Source organism: Balaenoptera borealis (assembly GCF_965194805.1).
Source record: "Balaenoptera borealis genome assembly, chromosome: 17".
NCBI lineage: Eukaryota > Metazoa > Chordata > Mammalia > Artiodactyla > Balaenopteridae > Balaenoptera > Balaenoptera borealis.
The window spans coordinates 56,312,603-56,331,321 of NC_138876.1; positions in this window are offsets into that span (position 1 = coordinate 56,312,603).

Consider the following 18,719-nt stretch of genomic DNA (forward strand, 5'->3'; position numbering starts at 1 on the left):
GCCCCAGGGTCTCACAGAAGGGGCTGTTGCTGTGGGTCTCCCCATCTTTATTTCAACAACGGCAGCTCTCTTTTTGCCTGTTTTGTATCTTAGATCTCCAGGTATGATTTCTTTGAAGGAAGAGGTCTATGACTAAATAGATTTTGAAAATCATTACTTTAGAAGAGCAGCCTGAATACTTCATTGAGTCACTTTTGCCTTTCCATATTTGCTAATTGTAAAATCTTTTTATAGTTCCCCACAACTTCAAGATGTTTTAATCAAAACTTTTGCTATTCTCTGATATTTCTTCATACAGGTTTTAATGGCTAAATCAGCCCTTTCATTTAATAGAAGAAGAAATATTTTTTCTTCCTGTTAAAGATAGTGTACCAATGATTCCTTCAGCTCATTGAGTTATATTTAAAAGGAATAACTAAACTGAGTACATTATATTCCTTTAAAAAAGTAATTTTTGGACATCATTTACATTTTTTCTCATTATAAGAGTGATACATACTCACTATGGAAAAAGTGGAAAATGCAAAAAAAAAAAAAAAAGCCATTCACAATCTTATAACTTTGAGAAAAAAAACTATTAACATTTTAGTTTATACATACACTGAGCATTTTTATATATGCTTATATTTATATCTCTAACTCTTTTTGCCTTCATAGCAACATGGTCAGTTTCCAGTCACAGTTTAATAATACACTGCTATTGGTACAGACAGAATGGTATGCTCAGAGAAGAAATAGTAGGTAAAAAAATGTGTGGATGATTAGAAGCATAAATTGTGGTCTGAAGGTTGATACCGACAAAAATAGAGATAAAATACAAGGGGTTTGATTATATATCAATTATATCTTAATAAAAAATACAAGGGGTTTGCATGGCAATGTAAGCTCAGGTATAGTTTAAGAGGCAAGAACCAAGAAGAATCTGATCGGGGGGAAAACAATACTGGGAGATTTTAAATGAGTAGGTAGTGGAAGAGCCATTAAAAAGAGCCTGGTCACTATAGGAATTCTATCTGAAATAAGGAGAGTGAGAATAAAAGTGAAAATAAAGCTCCATGAGATGTCATGAGCAAGAATGTTGGAAAAAATCAGGACCTGATGGCTCTTTTGGGCATTGAATTTAGATTCAACATATCACCATTGACCTGGTTGGATTGGAGGAGACACACACTATGTACCCAAGAGAACCAAGCACTTTGGGAACTTTATGGGACATAGCCTACTGCCTCAAGTTCATAAGATTGAAAAAGGTCAAGTGCAAGTTGTGGGCACCTTTGCACTCAAGCAAATGGAAAGACACAAGAAATTTTTAAATAAAATATTTTGCTGAGTGTTGACTCAGCAGCTTGATGGAGCCAGTATGTATAAGACCAGAAAATCCAGTCTCACCCTGTGTTCCATAGGTCCAACTCTACGTCTAACTCCATATTCAGTGGTATGGTGAAATTTTCCCCATGGTGGAAGTATTTACACCACAGAAATTAGCCAACACTACAATCAGGTTATTTTTTCTTTCTTTTCTTCCCAGAGATCTGCTTTGTTACCACACCACTGTGCTGGCCTCTCATCTTTTATATATTTATTAATTTTTGGCCTTTTTCATTAGCTAGAACTACCAGTATGATGGTGAGAAGCAGTTATGAGAAGGAATGTCTTATCCTTGTTCCTGATCTTAGAGGGAAAGCTTTGAGTTTCTCACCATGAAGTGTGGTGTTTAGCTGTAGACTTTTTGTAGATAGTCTTTGTCTAATTGAGAAAGTTCCCTTCTATTCCTAGTTTACTGAGAGTTTTTATCATGAATGGGTGTTGGATTTTGTTAAATGTTTTTCTGCATTTATTGATATGATCAAGTGATTTCTGTTTTAAACTGCCGATGTGATGGATTACATTATTTGATTTTCACATGCTGATCAAGCCTTGCATAACTGGGATAAAGCTCACTTGGTTGCAGAGTGGAATTCTCTTCAGACATTGTTAGATTCAATTTGCTAATATTTTTGTTGAGGATTTTTGCATCTATGTTCATGAGAGATATTGGTCTGCAATTTTCTTTTCTTGTAATGTCTTTGTCTGGTTTTGGTATTAGAATAATGCTGGCCTCAGAGTGAGTTAGGAAGTATACCTTCTGCTTTTATCTTCTGGCAGAGATTGTAGAGAATTGGTATAATTTCTTCCTTAAATGTTTGGTAGAATTCACTAGTGAATGCACCTGGGCCTGGTGCCTTCCATTTTCAAAGGTTATTAATTATTGATTCAATTTCTTCAATAGATATAGGCCTATTTAGATGGTCTATATCTTCTTGTATGAGTTTAGGCAGTTGTGTCTTTCAGGAAATTAGTTCATTTTATCTAGTTCATCAAATTTATGGGCATAGAGTTGTACACAGTATTCCTTAATATCATTTTAGTGTCTATAAGATGTCTAGGAATGCCTTCTTTTTAATTTCTGATATTAGTAATTTGTGTCTTCTCTCCTTTATTCTTAGTTACCCTGGCAGGAGACTTATAGATTTTATTGATCTTTTCAAAGAATCATATGATTTCATTGATTTTCTCTATTGATTTCCTACTCCCATTTCATTGATTTCTCCTCTACTTCTTATTAATTCTTCTCTTTTGTTTATTTTGGATTTAATTTTCTCTTCTTTTCTAGTTTCCTAAGGTGTAAACTTTATATTATTGGTTTTAGACCTTTCTTCTTTTCTAATATATGCATTAATGCTATAAATTTTCTCCTAAGCACTGCTTTCACTGCTTGCTACCAATTTTTATAAGTTGTGTTTTCATTTTCATATAAGCTCAAAATACTTTTTAAATTTTCCTTGAGATATTTTTTCTTTGAACCATGTCTTGTTTAATCTCCATGAATTTGGGGGTTTTCCAGTTTGTCTTTTGGTTATTTACTTCTAGTAATATCATCATCATCATTAAATATCATCATCATCTGAGAGCAACCATTGTATGATTTCTATTCTGTTAAATTTGTTGTGGTATGCATTATGGCCCAGAATGTGGTCTATCATAGTTAATGTTCTATGAGAGATTGAAAAGAATGAATTCTTGGATGTGTTTTGCTGTTTTTGAATGAAACAAGCCATAAATGTCCACTATATCCAGTCAAATAATGGTGTGGTTGAGTTCATCTTTGCCCTTATTGATCTTCTGCCTGCTGGATCTGTCCATCTCTGATACAGGATTTTTGAAGTATCCAACTATGATAGTGCATTCAGATATTTCTCTTTGCCATTCTATTAGTTTTTGGCTAACATAGTTTGATGCTCTGTTGTTAAGCACATACACATTAAGAATTGTTATGTAATGCCCTTCTTTATCCCTGATAACTTTCCTTGCTTTGAATTCTGCTCTGTCTGAAATTAATATAACTACTCTTGCTTTCTTTTGTTTAACATGGTATATTTTCCTCTATCCATTTACTTTTAATCTATATGTGTTTTCATATTTAAAGTAAGTTTCTTGGAGAAAACATATAGTTGAGTCTTATGTTTTGGTCCACCCTGACAATCTCCATTATCTATTTTAATGGATACATTTGGGTTGATGACATTCAAAGTGACTATTGATATTGGTAAACTAGTTATCTACTATATTTGTTACAGTTTTCTATTTGTTGCTCTTGTTCTTTGCTCCTAATTTTGTCTTCCAACTTTCCCTACCAATTGTGGTTTCATTTGAGCATTTTATATACAATTGACCCTTGAACAACACATGATTGAAAGACACAGGTTCACTTATACATGGAATTTTTTCCATAAATATGTACTACAGTGCTACAGGATCTGTGATTGGTTGAATTCACTGATGCAGAATCTCGGACGTGGAGGGCTGACTAATATTATAGCCAAATTTTTTGACTTGCTGGGGTGTCAGTGCCCCTAACTCCCACATTGTTCAAGGTTCAACTGTAATTCCATTTTGCCTTCTTTCTCAGCATATTGTTTATACTTTTTTTACACTTTTCTATGTGGTCATATTTTAGTTTGTGTTATAATTTACAGCTAATCCAAGTTCACGCAGAAGTAACATTGTACTACTTTACAGATAGTGTGATTAGTTTATGATAACAAAATAATTGTAATTCCTCTCTCCCAACACTTGCATCATTGTTGTCATTCATTTTACTTATCTATAAGGATACGTAAGCATATATATGGACATAAGATATATACATAAGCTTATATAATTGAATATGATATTCAGTATTATAATTCTAAAGAAACACTCATCGCTTAGGACAATCAAGAATAAGAAAAATAAAAGTTTATTTTACCATTACTTACTCTTTTTTTGATGTTCATGTTCTTTCTTTCCATATGTAGATTTGAGTTTCTGGCCTATATTGTTTGCCTTTTCTCTAAATAACTTCGTTTAACATTTCTTGCAAAATAGGTCTACTGGAAATAAATCCCCTCAATTTTTGTTTGTCTGAAAAGTCTTTATTTCTCCTTCACTTTTGAAAGATAATTTTTTTAGATACTGAATTCAACAGTTTAAATGTCATTCCACTCTCTTCTTGCTTGCATGGCTTCTGAAAAGCTGGGTGTAATTCTTATCTTTGCTCCTATATAAGTATTTCCTTCACCACCCCTTCCCTGGCTCCTTTCAGGATTTTTTTCTTTATCTTTGATTTTCTGTAGTTTGAAAATGATATGTCTAGATGTAGTTTTCTTGACATTTATTTTGCTTGGTGCTCTCTAAACTTCCTGGATCTGTAGTGTGTTGTCTTACATTAATTTGTAGAAATTCTTAGTCATTATTGTTTCAGGTATTTCTTCTGCTCCTATCTATCTCCTTTCTTCTCCTTCCAGTATTCCCATTATGCACATGTGTTAACCTTTTATAGTTGTCCCACAGTTCTTGAATACTCAGTTCTGTTTTTTTTTTTTTTTTCAGTCTTTGTTCTTATTACCTTTTAATTTTTGAAGATTCTATTGATGTATTTTCTAGCTCAAAGATCTTTCCCCAGCCATATCCAGTCTATTATAAATCTAACAAAGGTATTCTTTTCTGTTAGAGTCTTTTTGATCTCCAGTATTTATTTTTCTTTCTTTCTTAAGATTTCCATCTTTCTGTTTACATTGCCCATTTGTTCAACATCTGTGCCATGTTTGGTTCTGATGCTTGTTGTTTTTCTTCAAATTGTGTTTTTTTGCCTTTTGGTATGCCTAGTAATTTTTTCTTGATAGCCAAACATGATGTACTAGGTAAAAGAAACAGCTGTAAATAGGCCTTTGGTAATGTTGTAGTGAGGTGGTGGGGTGGTGGGGGAGGAAAGTGTTCTGTAGTCCTATGATTAGGTCTCAGTCTTATAGTGTGCCTGTGCCTCTGAACTGAGAACTTTGCCAGTGTTTCTTAGATTTTTTTTTTTCTTCCCCCATAGGTGGGACAGGATGACTAGAGTGGACTGGAGTTGGGTATTTCCCTTCCTCTAGGCCAGTTAGGCTCTGATAACACTCTAACGGTTAGGCTCTTGTTAATTAGTTCCCCTGAGGGCAGGCCTTCTTAAGAAGAACAAAATGCTCTGGTGTATTTCAAAATAATTCTATTTCCCTTTCTCCTGATGGAATCGTGAGAGGATTTTTCTATCGCACTACTGTGGGAACTTGGTCAAGGTCCTGGATGTAAATATCAATATTTTGTGAGCCTCTGTATGACTGGGTCCCCCTGAAGTTTTGAACTCTTAGACTTACCCATACTGAGCATCCAGCTATTCATCAATTACAACTCAGGTTTTCCTACCCTGGCACTGATTCCTAGGTGGTTCTACTCCTAAATCACTGCTCCCATAAGCTGTGACACCCAGGAATTGCCTGTATATCTCTAATCTTGGGGAACAATGATTTACACCAAGTCTTCCTTTCTTTTAAGGATCCATGAAGAGTTGTTGGTTTTTCAGTCTGGTCAACTTTTTATTTGTTGTTAGGACACAGTGGTGATTTCCATGCTCCTGACATTCAGAACAGGAAACTGGAAGTGAATTACATAAGAATTTTTATCATCATGTTGTCAATTTTTGCAGAAAAAAAAAAAAAAAGCCTCCTGGGATTTGATTGGGAATACAATGAATCTGTAAATCAATTTAAGGAGCATTGCTATCTTATCTTGTGTTCTGAAATATGAACACAGTATAGATCTCTATTTATTTTACTCTTCTTCAATGTCTCTCAGCAACATTTTGTAATTTTCAATTTACTGGTCTTACACATATTTTGTCAAAATTACCTAATTATGTCTATTTATGCTATTCTAAATGGTATCGTTTTCATATTTAAATTTCCACATACTCCTTGCTAAATATAAAAATGTATTACATTTTTGCATATTCACCTACTGTCCTGTGATATTGATAAAGTTGCTTATTAGCTCTAGTACTGTTTATTTGTATTTTCCTTAGAATTTTCTACATAGATGACCACGTCATCTATGAAACAAGATAGTTACATTAATTGTGTTCTAAATTTATTTTTCTTGCTACATTGCAAGAAAATTAAAGGTTCTGTAAATGACTATGACTCCCATTATTAATGTTAAGTAGAAATGGTAAGTCTGGACACCTTTGTTTTACTACATATTCAGTAAGAAAAGACTCAAGGTTTCACCATTAAATGTGATGTTAGCTATATATTTTTCTTAGATACCTTTTATCAGATTTTGGAAGTTCTGATCTATTGCTAGTTTGCTTAGCACTCAACATAATTTGACATTAAATTTTATCAAGGTTTTTTCTGCATCTTTTGAGATTTTTATAACATTTTCAATTTGTAGTGTCTTGATATGGTGACATGCATTAAAGACTTTCAAATTTGAATCAACTTTGTATCAGTGGAATAAGTAAATAAAATTTTACTCAGTCAAGATGTACTGTCATTTTTATACATTTTAGATTTTATTTATAATTTTTAATAATATAATGATTGTTTATTTTATAATATAATGTAATTTATTTAAGGATTTTTGTGTCATGAGGAAAAATAGTCTATAGATTTTGTTTTCTGTTTTTTGTTTTTTTTTTGGTAAGGTCTGTGTTTTGGGAACAAATGTATGGCTGGTCTCATGAAATGAGTTGGATACTTGTCCTTATTCTTCCATTCTTAGAAGGGATTATGTAAAACTGTATTATTTCTTACTTAAATGTTCAGTAGAATTTCCCAGTGAAGACTTTTTGGTCTGAAACTTTGTCTGAATAAATTTTTTACTATAATTTCAATTTATTCAATAAATATAGGGCTATGCAGGTTATTTATGTTTCCTTGAATAAACTTAGATAGTTTGCATCTTCCAAGAAATCTGATTATTTTCCTAAATTCTTGAATTGATTGTCATTCAGTTGTTCATAATTATCCCTATTATTTATTTAATTTCTGTAGAGTCTGTAATGATATTCCCTCAATCATTCCTAATATTGGTGACTTGCATATTCTGTAGTTTTTCTTGATCCATCTAATTTAGAATGTTTTCTCACTAAGTAAATTCTTCATTAACCATGGATTTTTTAGAAGTGTGTTGCTTAATTTCTAAACACTGTAGATTTTTCTAGGTATTTTATGGAAAATTATTGTGTTTTTTAAAATGTATAGCTTAATGCCCTTATGTTCAGAGAACATGTTTAAAATGATTTTAACATTTAAATTTATTGAGATTTATTTCATGGCCCAGAATGTGGTCTATTTTGTGAATGTGGCAGATAATTTGGAAATAATTATTCTCCTTGTAATTTTTTTTTTTTTAATTTCTATGTCAATTAGGATAAATTGATTGGTTGTGGTGTTGTTGTATATTCTATAATATATTCATTACCTGTATGCTTGTTTATATTGTCCATTGGCTCTTAAATACACTATTGTGTTGTTGTTGTTTTACTTCTTTTCCTCTTTTTTTTTCAGTTTGGATAATTTCCATCGAAATAACCTTCAGTTCTCTAATTCTTCCCTCAACTCTATCAAGTGTCATGATAATTCCATCAAAGGGATTCTTAATTTCTGATATGGGGTTTTCTTTTCTAGAATTTCCTTTTGACTCTTTTCTAGACTAGGAAGTGTTTTTATTTTTTAATTTAATTTCTTAGGTTTATTTGTCTATCTATTTTTATTGAAGTATAGTTGATTTAAATACTGTTATGTTGCTTTCATACCTTGACAATTGTGAATAATGCTGCTATGAACATTGGATTGCATGTATCTTTTCGAATTAGTGTTTTTGTTTTTTTCTGGATAAATACTCAGGGATGGAATTGCTGGATCATATGGAAGTTATATTTTTTGTTTTTAAAGTAACATCCATACTGTTTCCAAAGAGGTTATACCAACTTACATTCTCAACAAAAGTGTAAAAGTGTTCCCTTTTCTCCACATCCTTTCCAGCATGTGTTATTGTAGACTTCTTGATAATAGCCATTCTGACAGGTGTGGGTGATAACTCACTGTGGCTTTGATTTTCATTTCTTTATTATTAGTGATATTGAGCCACTTTTCATTTGCCTGTTGTCCATTTGTATGTCGTCTTTGGAAAAATATCTATTTAAATCTTCTGCCTATTTTTTTTCTTTTGAATTTTTAAATTTTATTTTATTTATTTTTTTATACAGCAGGTTCTTATTAGTTATCCATTTTATACCTATTAGTGTATATATGTCAATCTCAATCTCCCAATTCATCACACCACCACCCCCACGCCACTTTCCCCCCCTTAGTGTCCATACGTTTATTCAATACATCTGTGTCTCTATTTCTGCCCTGCAAACCGGTTCATCTGTACCATTTTTCTAGGTTCCACATATATGTGTTAATATACGATATTTGTTTTTCTCTTTCTGACTTACTTCACTCTATGTTAGTCTCTAGACCCATCCACATCTCTACAAATGACCCAATTTCATTCCTTTTTATGGCTGAGTAATATTCTATTGTATATATGTACCACAGCTTCATTATCCATTCGTCTGTTGATGGGAATTTAGGTTGCTTCCATGACTTGGTTATTGCAAATAGTGCTGCAATGAACATTGGGGTGCATGTGTCTTTTTGAATTATGGTTTTCTCTGGGAATATGCCCAGTAGTGGGATTGCTGGGTCATATGGTAATTCTATTTTTAATTTTTTAAGGAAACTCCATACTGTTCTCCATAGTTACTGTATCAATTTACATTCCCACCAACAGTACAAGAGAGTACCCTTGTATCCACATCCTCTCCAGCATTTGTTGTTTGTAGATTTTCTGATGATGCCCATTCTGACTGGTGTGAGGTAATACCTCATTGTAGTTTTGATTTGCATTTCTCTAATAATTAGTGATGTTGAGCAGCTTTTCATGTGCTTCTTGGCCATCTGTATGTCTTCTTTAGAGAAATGTCTATTTAGGTCTTCTACCCATTTTTTGATTGGGTTGTTTGTTTCTTTAATATTGAGCTGAATGAGCTGTTTAAATACTTTGGAGATTAATCCTTTGTCCGTTGATTCATTTGCAAATATTTTCTCCCATTGTGAGGGTTGCCTTTTCGTCTTGTTTGTAGTTCCTTTGCTGTGCAAAAGCTTTGAAGTTTCATTAGATCCTATTTGTTTATTTCCATTTTTATTTCCATTACTCTAGGAGGTGGATCTAAAAAGATCTTGCTGTGGTTTATGTCAAAGAGTGTTCTTCTTATGTTTTCCTCTAAGAGTTTTAGAGTGTCCAGTCTTACAGTTAGGTCTCTAATCCATTTTGAGTTTATTTTTGTGTATGGTGTTAGGGAGTGTTCTAATTTCATTCTTTTACATGTAGCTGTCCAGTTTTCCCAGCACCACTTATTGAAGAGACTGTCTTCTCCATTGTATATCTCTGCCTCCTTTGTCATAGATTAGTTGACCATAGGTGTGTGGGTATATCTGTGGGCTTTCTATCCTGTTCCACTGATCTGTATTTCTGTTTTTGTGCCAGTACCATATTGTCTTGATTACTATAGCTTTTTAGTTTAGTCTGAAGTCAAGGAGTCTGATTCCTCCAGCTCCTCCAGCTTTTTTTTTCCTCAAGACTGCTTTGGATATTCAGGGTCTTATTTGTCTCCATACAAACTTTAAGATTTTTTGTTCTAGTTCTGTAAAAAATGCCATTGGTAATTTGATAGGGATTGTGTTGAATCTGTAGATTGCTTTAGGTTGTATAGTCATTTCCACAATATTGATTCTTCCGATCCAAGAACATGATATATCTCTCCATCTGTTTGTGTCATCTTTAATTTCTTTCATCAGTGTCTTATAGTTTTCTGCATACAGGTCTTTTGTCTCCCTAGGTAGGTTTATTCCTAGGTATTTTATTCTTTTTGTTTCAATGGTAAATGGGAGTCTTTCCATAATTTCTCTTTCAGATTTTTCATCATTAGTGTATAGGAATGCAAGAGATTTCTGTGCATTAATTTTGTATCCTGCTACTTTACCAAATTCATTGATTAGCTCTAGTAGTTTTCTGGTAGCATCTTTAGGATTCTTTATGTATAGTATCATTTCATCTGCAAACAGTGACAGTTTTACTTCTTTTCCAATTCGTATTCCTTTTATTTCTTTTTCTTCTCTGTTTGCCATGGCTAGGACTTCCAAAACTATGTTGAATAGTAGTTGTGCGAGTGGACATCCTTGTCTTGTTTCTGATCTTAGAGGAAATGCTTTCAGTTTTTCACCACTGAGAATGTTGCTGTGGGTTTGCTGTATATGACCTTTATTATATTGAAGTAGATTCCCTCTATGCCCACTTTCTGGAGAATTTTTATCATAAATCGGTGTTGAATTTTGTCAAAAGCTTTTTCTGCACCTATTGAGATGATCATATGCTTTTTGTTCTTCAGTTTGTTAAAATGGTGTAACACATTGATTGATTTGTATATATTGAAGAATCCTTCCATCCCTGGGATAAATCCCACTTGATCATGGTGTATGATCCTTTTAATGTGTTGTTGGATTCTGTTTGCTAGTATTTTGTTGAGGATTTTGCATCTCTGTTCATTGGCAATATTGGTCTGTAATTTTCTTTTTTTGTAGTATCTTCGTCTCGTTTTGGTATCAGGGTGATGGTGGCTTCATAGCATGAGTTTGGGCGTGTTCCTCCCTCTGCAATTTTTTTGGAAGAGTTTGAGAAGGTTGGGTGTTAGCTATTCTCTATATGTTTGATAGAATTCACTTGTGAAGCCATCTGGTCCTGGACTTTTTTTGTTGGAAGATTTTTAATCACAGTTTCAATTTCATTACTTGTGATTGGTCTGTTCATATTTTCTATTCCTTCCTGGTTAGGTCTTGGAAGGTTATACCTTTCTAAGAATTTGTCCATTTTTTCCAGGTTGTCCATTTTATTATCATAGAGTTGCTTGTAGTAGTCTCTTGTGATGCTTTTTATTTCTGCAGTGTCCATTGTAACTTCTCCTTTTTCATTTGTAATTTTATTGATTTGAGTCCTCTCCCTCTTTTTCTTGATGAGTCTGGCTAAAGGTTTATCAATCTGGTTTATCTTCTGAAAAAACCAGCTTTTAGTTTTATTGATCTTTGCTATGGTTTTCTTTGTTTCTATTTCACTTATTTCTGCTCTGATTTTTATGATTTCTTTCCTTTTACTAACTTTGGGTTTTGTTTGTTCTTCTTTCTCTAGTTCCTTTAGGTATAAGGTTAGATTGTCTATTTGAGATTTTTCTTGTTTCTTGAGGTAGGCTAGTATTGCTATAAACTTCCCTCTTAGAACTGCTTTTGCTGCATCCCATAGGTTTTGGTTCATCGAGTTTTTGTTTTAATTTGTTTCTAGGTATTTTTTGATTTCCTCTTTGATTTCTTCAGTGATCTCTTGGTTATTTAGTAATGTGTTGTTTAACTTCTATGTGTTTGTGTTTTTTAGATATGCACTTATTGCCATTTAATTCCTTGTTTTCAAGTTGTTTCTGCAGTTCTTTGTTTATTTCTTTTAGTTTTTCCTTTTGTGGTTTGATGATATTCTTTTGCAGTATGCTTGAATTCCTTTCTTTTTGGCTTTTGTAAATCTATTAAGTTTTTGATTTGTGGTTACCATGGGACGATCCATAAATATATCTATTGGGGTGGCCAAAAATTCATTCTAAGTAAAAATAAAAGGCACATTGTTCATTTTCACTAAGAACTTTATTGAACAACATATTCATTAACCAAACAAACTTTTTGGCCAAGCCAATACTTGCTTTAAACTGATAATCATTCAAGCTCAAATACATTCTAAATATTGGCATTTTTATACTCCCCTCCCCTACATTTTGTGATTTTGATTTCCTATTTTACATCTTCATGCTTATCCTTTTACTGTTTATTGTTGTTGTAATCTCTTTTACAATTTTTTGTTTGCTTTTTAATCTACATACTGGCTTACTGAATTGAAGTTCATTCCTTATCATAGATTTGCTCTTCCTATTGTGATTTTTCCCTGTCCTATAGATTCTGGCTTATTTTCTATTTAGAGAAGACCCTTCAGTATTTATTTCAGAGTAAGTGTAGTATTGCTGAATCCTTTAATTTTTCTTTGTCTGAGAAGTTCTTTATCATTCCTTTTACTCTAAATGATAATTTTGCCAGGTAGATTATCCTGGGTTGTACTTTTTCTCTTTCAGGACTTTGAGTATATTATGCCACTCCCTGTGGCCTGAAAACTTTCTGCAGAGAAATCAGCTGATAGCCCTATGGGGGTTTGCTTGTACCTGACCCTTTGCTTTTTCTCTCTTTGACTTTATAATTCTCTCTTCATCATTAACTCTTGCAATTTTAATTATGATATGTCTGTTGTGGGTCTATTTGTGTTCATCTTTTTGGGATCCTCTGAGCTTCTTCTACCTGGATATCTGTTTCTTTCTTCAGATTTAGGAATTTTTCAGAACTAATTTCCTCAAATACTTTTTCCTTTTTGATCCCCTTCTCTCTCTTTCTTCCTCGTGGAACCCACATTATGCGTAGGTAGACACGTTTTATATTATCTCACAGCTCTTGTATGTTGCTTTCTTTTTTTTTTTTTTTTTTAATTTGTTTTTCTTTCTGCTGTTCTGATTGGGTGATTTCCATTATTCTATCTTCTTGATTATTCATTCTTCTGTGTCATTTAGAAAGCTATTCATTGCTCTTTGATTGCTTTATATCTCAGAAATTGAATTATCTATTTTTGGTTGTTTCTGTTTTGTCTTTATAGTTTCTAGTTTCTTGTTGCAGTGATCAACAAGATTATCTATCAAGATAATCTTTTTTTAATCCAGGTAATTTTTTTTTTTTTCTTTACCACCTTTTTGAACTGAGTATCTGGTGTACTGATGAGCTCTTTTTCATTATGTGTTCTTTCATGGGATTTCTCTTGCTCTTTTAATTGGGAGTACTTCCTCTGTTTTTTCATTTTCCTTAACTTTCTCTGTCTCTGTGAATTTAGGAGAAACAGTTATTTATTTTGGTCTTGAAAGGGTGTCTTATGTGGGAGTGTCCCTGTGTAAGCTGTGTGTTCAGTGTTTTTAGTGCAAGGGTTGGTTTTGATATGGACTTCAGCCACATCTTTCCTCAGGGTGTACTGGCCGCTATCACTATGATTGGGGTAGTGGCTGGTGTTGGAATATCTAAAGCTTGTGCAGAGTGTGAGGCGAGACTTCCTCTATGCTCTGTGGATGTTGCTGCCCTGTCAGGGTCCTGTTCTGCCCCCTAGATGTTGGAGTAGAAGTCCTGAGGGTTGGACTCAATCAGGCTTCATTCCCCTTGAGAGTGTGCTCTGTCCCAAAGGAGGGGTTTACTGCAGCAAGTGAGGCCAACATACTAAAAGAGGAATGATGTGCCACCTGTGTAGGCGTCCACAGCTCTGCTCACATGCAGCCCGTCACATCCCTTCCCCTGTTGTGGTTGTCTCAGACCTAATGTAAACCTACAACATGGAGTGGGTGGGGCCAGAGTATCTGCTAGGCTGGCACTGGGGGTAAAGGCATTATGGCTGCAGGAATTGAGGTGGCCATGCTGATGGCAGATATCTGGGCTGCTTCTATGGCAGTCTTCTCTCAGAACCTGTTTGCCCCAGATCCTGCACCAAGCTGTAGCGTGCAGTGGGTGGGGCTGGAGAATTCCCTTGGCTGGGAGATGTGGCCTGGCCCAGGTATGGCCACCACCACCCAAACTGGACTACACCCCAGGCCCCTGGGCAGTCTGCATAGCTAGACCCAGATCCTATGCCAGCTGTGGTGTGGAGAGATCAGGGTTGAGGTGTTTGCCCCACTTGGTTTGGGGAGCACAGTGAGGCAGCAGCTACGAGTGCAGAGCTCTCTCTACTCTGATTGTTGGCAAGCCAGCACCTACACACTCTTTGTGAGCAGAATCTAAGCTTCCCTAGCCCTCCTGTCTATCCCTGCAGTTCTCCCAGCAGCTAAGCAAGCTTGTCTCTTCTGTGTAGGACCCCAGGACTGGAATGCCCAGTCTGTAGCTTGACCTGCTCACTCTCCAGGGCGAGGGTTCACCTGTGTAGAGCTTCTCTTTCTTTCACATCCATCCTGGGGTGGAGGTCCCAACCCTATGCCTTTTGTTCCACACTACCTGGTTATGTGAAAATCTTACTTGCAGTTTTGTGTGTATAGGAGTTCTTTTGCCAGTTTCCAGTTAGTTTTCCATGAGAATTGTCCCACATGTAGATGTATTTTTGATGTGCTTGTGGGGAGAGGTGAGCTTCATGTCCTCCTACTCTGCCATCTTCATTCAATCTCCTCCATTTGATTCTTTATTAAAGTTTCCATCTCCGTTCAAATTCCCCATCTGTCCATGCACATTTCTCACCTTGTACCCTAAATCCTTGCCATGGGTTATACTCTTGTACTGTGTTTGTGTGAATGTCTCATAATTTTTGATAGACTGCTAGATATTGTAAGTAAAAGAACAATAAAGGCTGAGGTAAATAATATTTACACCTGGAAATGTGCACACCTCTTTTTTTTTCTTGCCATTAGGAGAGGGTCAGTGTTGAAGTTGAGCTGAGTGTGGGTTTCTGGTTGTACTAGTTCTCTTCAGGGAACCAGAGGCTTCACATTTCTTTGGTTGTATGAAGCTAATGTCTTGTGCAGAATATGAGGCCTGAAGTATTGAGGAGTATTTCTTAGCATTTCTGTTACTTCCTAACAAGTCCTACATGCCTTTGCCATGGAAGAAGTCTCATTCTCTCTCTTCTTTTACCTCTTCCCCAGCAATAAACTCTTCTTCCTTTTTTACTCATTGCAGGGGAGTGTCTTAGTTCTCTTGCTCTCTCACTGGCAGACCTTTTCCACCAGTGCCTCACTGGTAGAGTGCCCTCAGCATTCTTGTTTTTCCCACAGTGGTAGCAGAGTTCTGCTTCATATCAGTGCAGGGTCCTAAATCTGAGCTGATTTTTCTCCTCCACCCCTCTCCTCTCATGCATTGCCTATGGTAGCAGAACTCCTCACAGTATATTTCACATTGATCAGAGTGGGCGGAGATACAAGCAAGTTTCCTGCTCCTTCTTTAGTAGGTCATTGAATCACACTTGGGTAGATATAAATAAAACCATAACCTTTCTGAATTTTACCTGTGATAAACTTAGTGAGATAATGATTGCTGGATGATATGTTTAAAATAATTTGAGGCAAATTTCTAGTGCCTGGGCTCCTATATCACTTATCTTCAATTTTTAAAATGGTGTGCTAATTAAAGTACTTGATTCCTCAAAAAGCTTATGGAGTGTAATTTTTATAAACAATTAGTGCAGTGAAGAGGAACAAAATCAGCCAACAATGCCATGTTTTCAAACAATAGTCTAATAAAAAAATCTCAAATAATTTTATTGACAAAAATTCTGGAGGTATTAGAGCTTGCCTCAAAAACTGAAGTTAAATTTATAGTGCCAATGAATAAATGAAATTCCTGGTTGATAAGCAATTATCCTAAGGGGAAAAGCCGGGGTAATGGGTGCCAGTTGGCAAGTGGTACCCTTGTTGGCAGTCTCTGTCAATGATACAAACCGAATCAACATCCTCACTGAACTATCATCTCACCCACAGAGGTGTTCTGTATACAACATGGTTGACACATATTTTATAAGAGTACTGGAAAGCTCTTTTGCTACGCCTATTCTGTATCTATTCTGTGAACACACAATAAAAAAAAAATAAAGAGAATTTCACTTCATTAAAATATATTTTGTATCTAGAAACACTTGTGTGTCTACTTTAACAAATTTTATTGACATGTTCAATATGTTCTTTAAAATGTGAACATTATTACACAAATAGATTTAGCTCTTTTAAAAATTATATACTTTACTTACCCATAAATCCTAAGCTAAACTCATGCCAAAATTTTGGGAACAAATCTTTATTTTATTGAAGTTAAATACATTTGACTTGCTAAATTCTAGAGAACAGTCACCCTATAAAACAGTAACAGAGGGCTTCCCTGGTGGCGCAGTGGTTGAGAGTCTGCCTGCTAATGCAGGGGACACGGGTTCGAGCCCTGGTCTGGGAAGATCCCACATGCCGCGGAGCAACTAGGCCCGTGAGCCACAACTACTGAGCCTGCGTGTCTGGAGCCTGTGCTCTGCAACAAGAGAGGCCGCGATAGTGAGAGGCCCGTGCACCGTGATGAAGAGTGGCCCCCGCTTGCCGCAACTAGAGAAAGCCCGTGCACAGAAACGAAGACCCAACACAGCAATCAATCAATCAATCAATTAAAAAAAAAAAAGACTCATTTCCTCCTCTTCCCCTTTAAAAAAGAAAAAAAAAATTGTATCAGAAAAGCCTCCAGCAGGAGGAAGAGTTTAACAAGTTAAGTCTGACCCAAATGGATAAACTCTAAGCACAGAACAGCTGAGCTACATATTTGTAATATTGTGTGAGGCAGGTACTAGAGTAAAGGATGTCACAGAAGGAAGGGTAAAATAACTTAACTCCTGGTAGGTAAACTGAACTCCAAACTGATTTGCTGAGCTCAAAAAAGACACTTCTACTGTGGTGAGTTGACATATTTACATTTTGATATAAAGACAGTAACAGAAGGAGAAAGATTTAAAAAAAAAAAATATTTTCTTGAAGTATAGTTGATTTGCAATGTTGTGTTAATTTCTGATATACAGCAAAGTGAGTCAGTTATATGTAAATATATACATTCTTTTTCATATTATTTTCCATTATGGTTTATCACAGGATACTGAATACAGTTTCCTGTGCTATACAGTAGGACCTTGTTGTTTTTCCATTCTGTATATAATAGTTTGCATCTGCTAATCCTAAACTCCTAATCAATCCCTCCCTCACCATCCCCCCCTTGGCAATCACAAATCTGTTCTTTATATCTGTGAGTTTGTTTCTGTTTCATAGATATGTTCATCTGTGTTGTATTTTAGATTCCACATATAAGTGATATCATATATGGTATTTGTCTTTCTCTTTCTGACTTACTTCACTTAGTATGATAATCTCTAGGTCCATCCATGTTGCTACAAATGACATTATTTCATACTTTTTTATGGCTGAATAGTATTCCATTGTATATATGTACTACATCTTCTTTATCCATTCATCTGTCAATGGACATTTAGGTTGCTTCCATGTCTTGGCTATTTATTGTAAATACTGCTGCTATGAACATAAGGGTGTATGTATCTTTCTGAATTATAGTTTTGTTGGGATATATGCCCAAGAGTGGGATTGCTGGATCATATGGCAACTTTATTTTTAGTTTTCTGAAGAACCTCCATTCTGTTTTCCATAGTGGCTGCACTAATTTACATTCCATCAACAGTGTAGGAGGTTTCTCTTTTCTCCACACCATCTCCAGCATTTGTTATTTGTAGACTTTTCAATGATGGTCATTCTGACTGGTGTGTGTGTGTGTGTTTAATCTAGCATAAACATGCCATTGTTCCTTTCCAAGATGCATTTAACACCATCAGTGCTTCATCTGGATCAAAATTCTGTGGTCAATCCTCAATTCTGCCGTTTGTACCTGGAGGTAACTGGATTCATTGACATTGAGTAGATTAGTCACAGAAGGAGCTTTAATCTCAGTGACATTATTTGTGTTGCTTCCTGCATCTGTGTATCCAAAATAATTATTAATATCAAGTATAACTTTTACTTAGAACACTTTTATTTACTATCTTTTAACTTTTATATAAATGGAAGATGGGTAGATAGATAGAAAAGTAAAGTACACATGTATACCAGAAAAATAGATAAAAAGAGTTAAATATGTAAAAAAATATAGTATTATTAAAAAATCGTTTTCCTTGAAGTGGTTTCATTTGCCTTTCTTAATTTTTTTCTATGCATATGGAGTCATCTATTTTATGTAAAAACAACAAAAAAAAATGTATAGTTCTTGCCATGATGATTAATTTTTTTCACTGAACAATTTGTTAAAAATATCTTTTTCATGACAATATTATCACTTCATTTTAATATATACATGTATTCATTAACAGATAGGACGGGATGGAAATCTGTTTAGCTGAATTTTTGCATCCATCATTTCCTTAAGCTAATTTTAAGGTAGATGTAAAGTATAAGTTGAGACTTTGAGTCTACATTAAAAATTCATATATATATCTATAGTTATATATATATATATATAATTTCAAATGTGAATGTTTTAAGATCATGAACCATGTAACTTCATTTATCTCTAACACAGGACCTGGCACAGAGTACTCAAACATTAAATGGAGGCAATTATTTGTTTCAATATCACTGACAGCATGTGGAAATT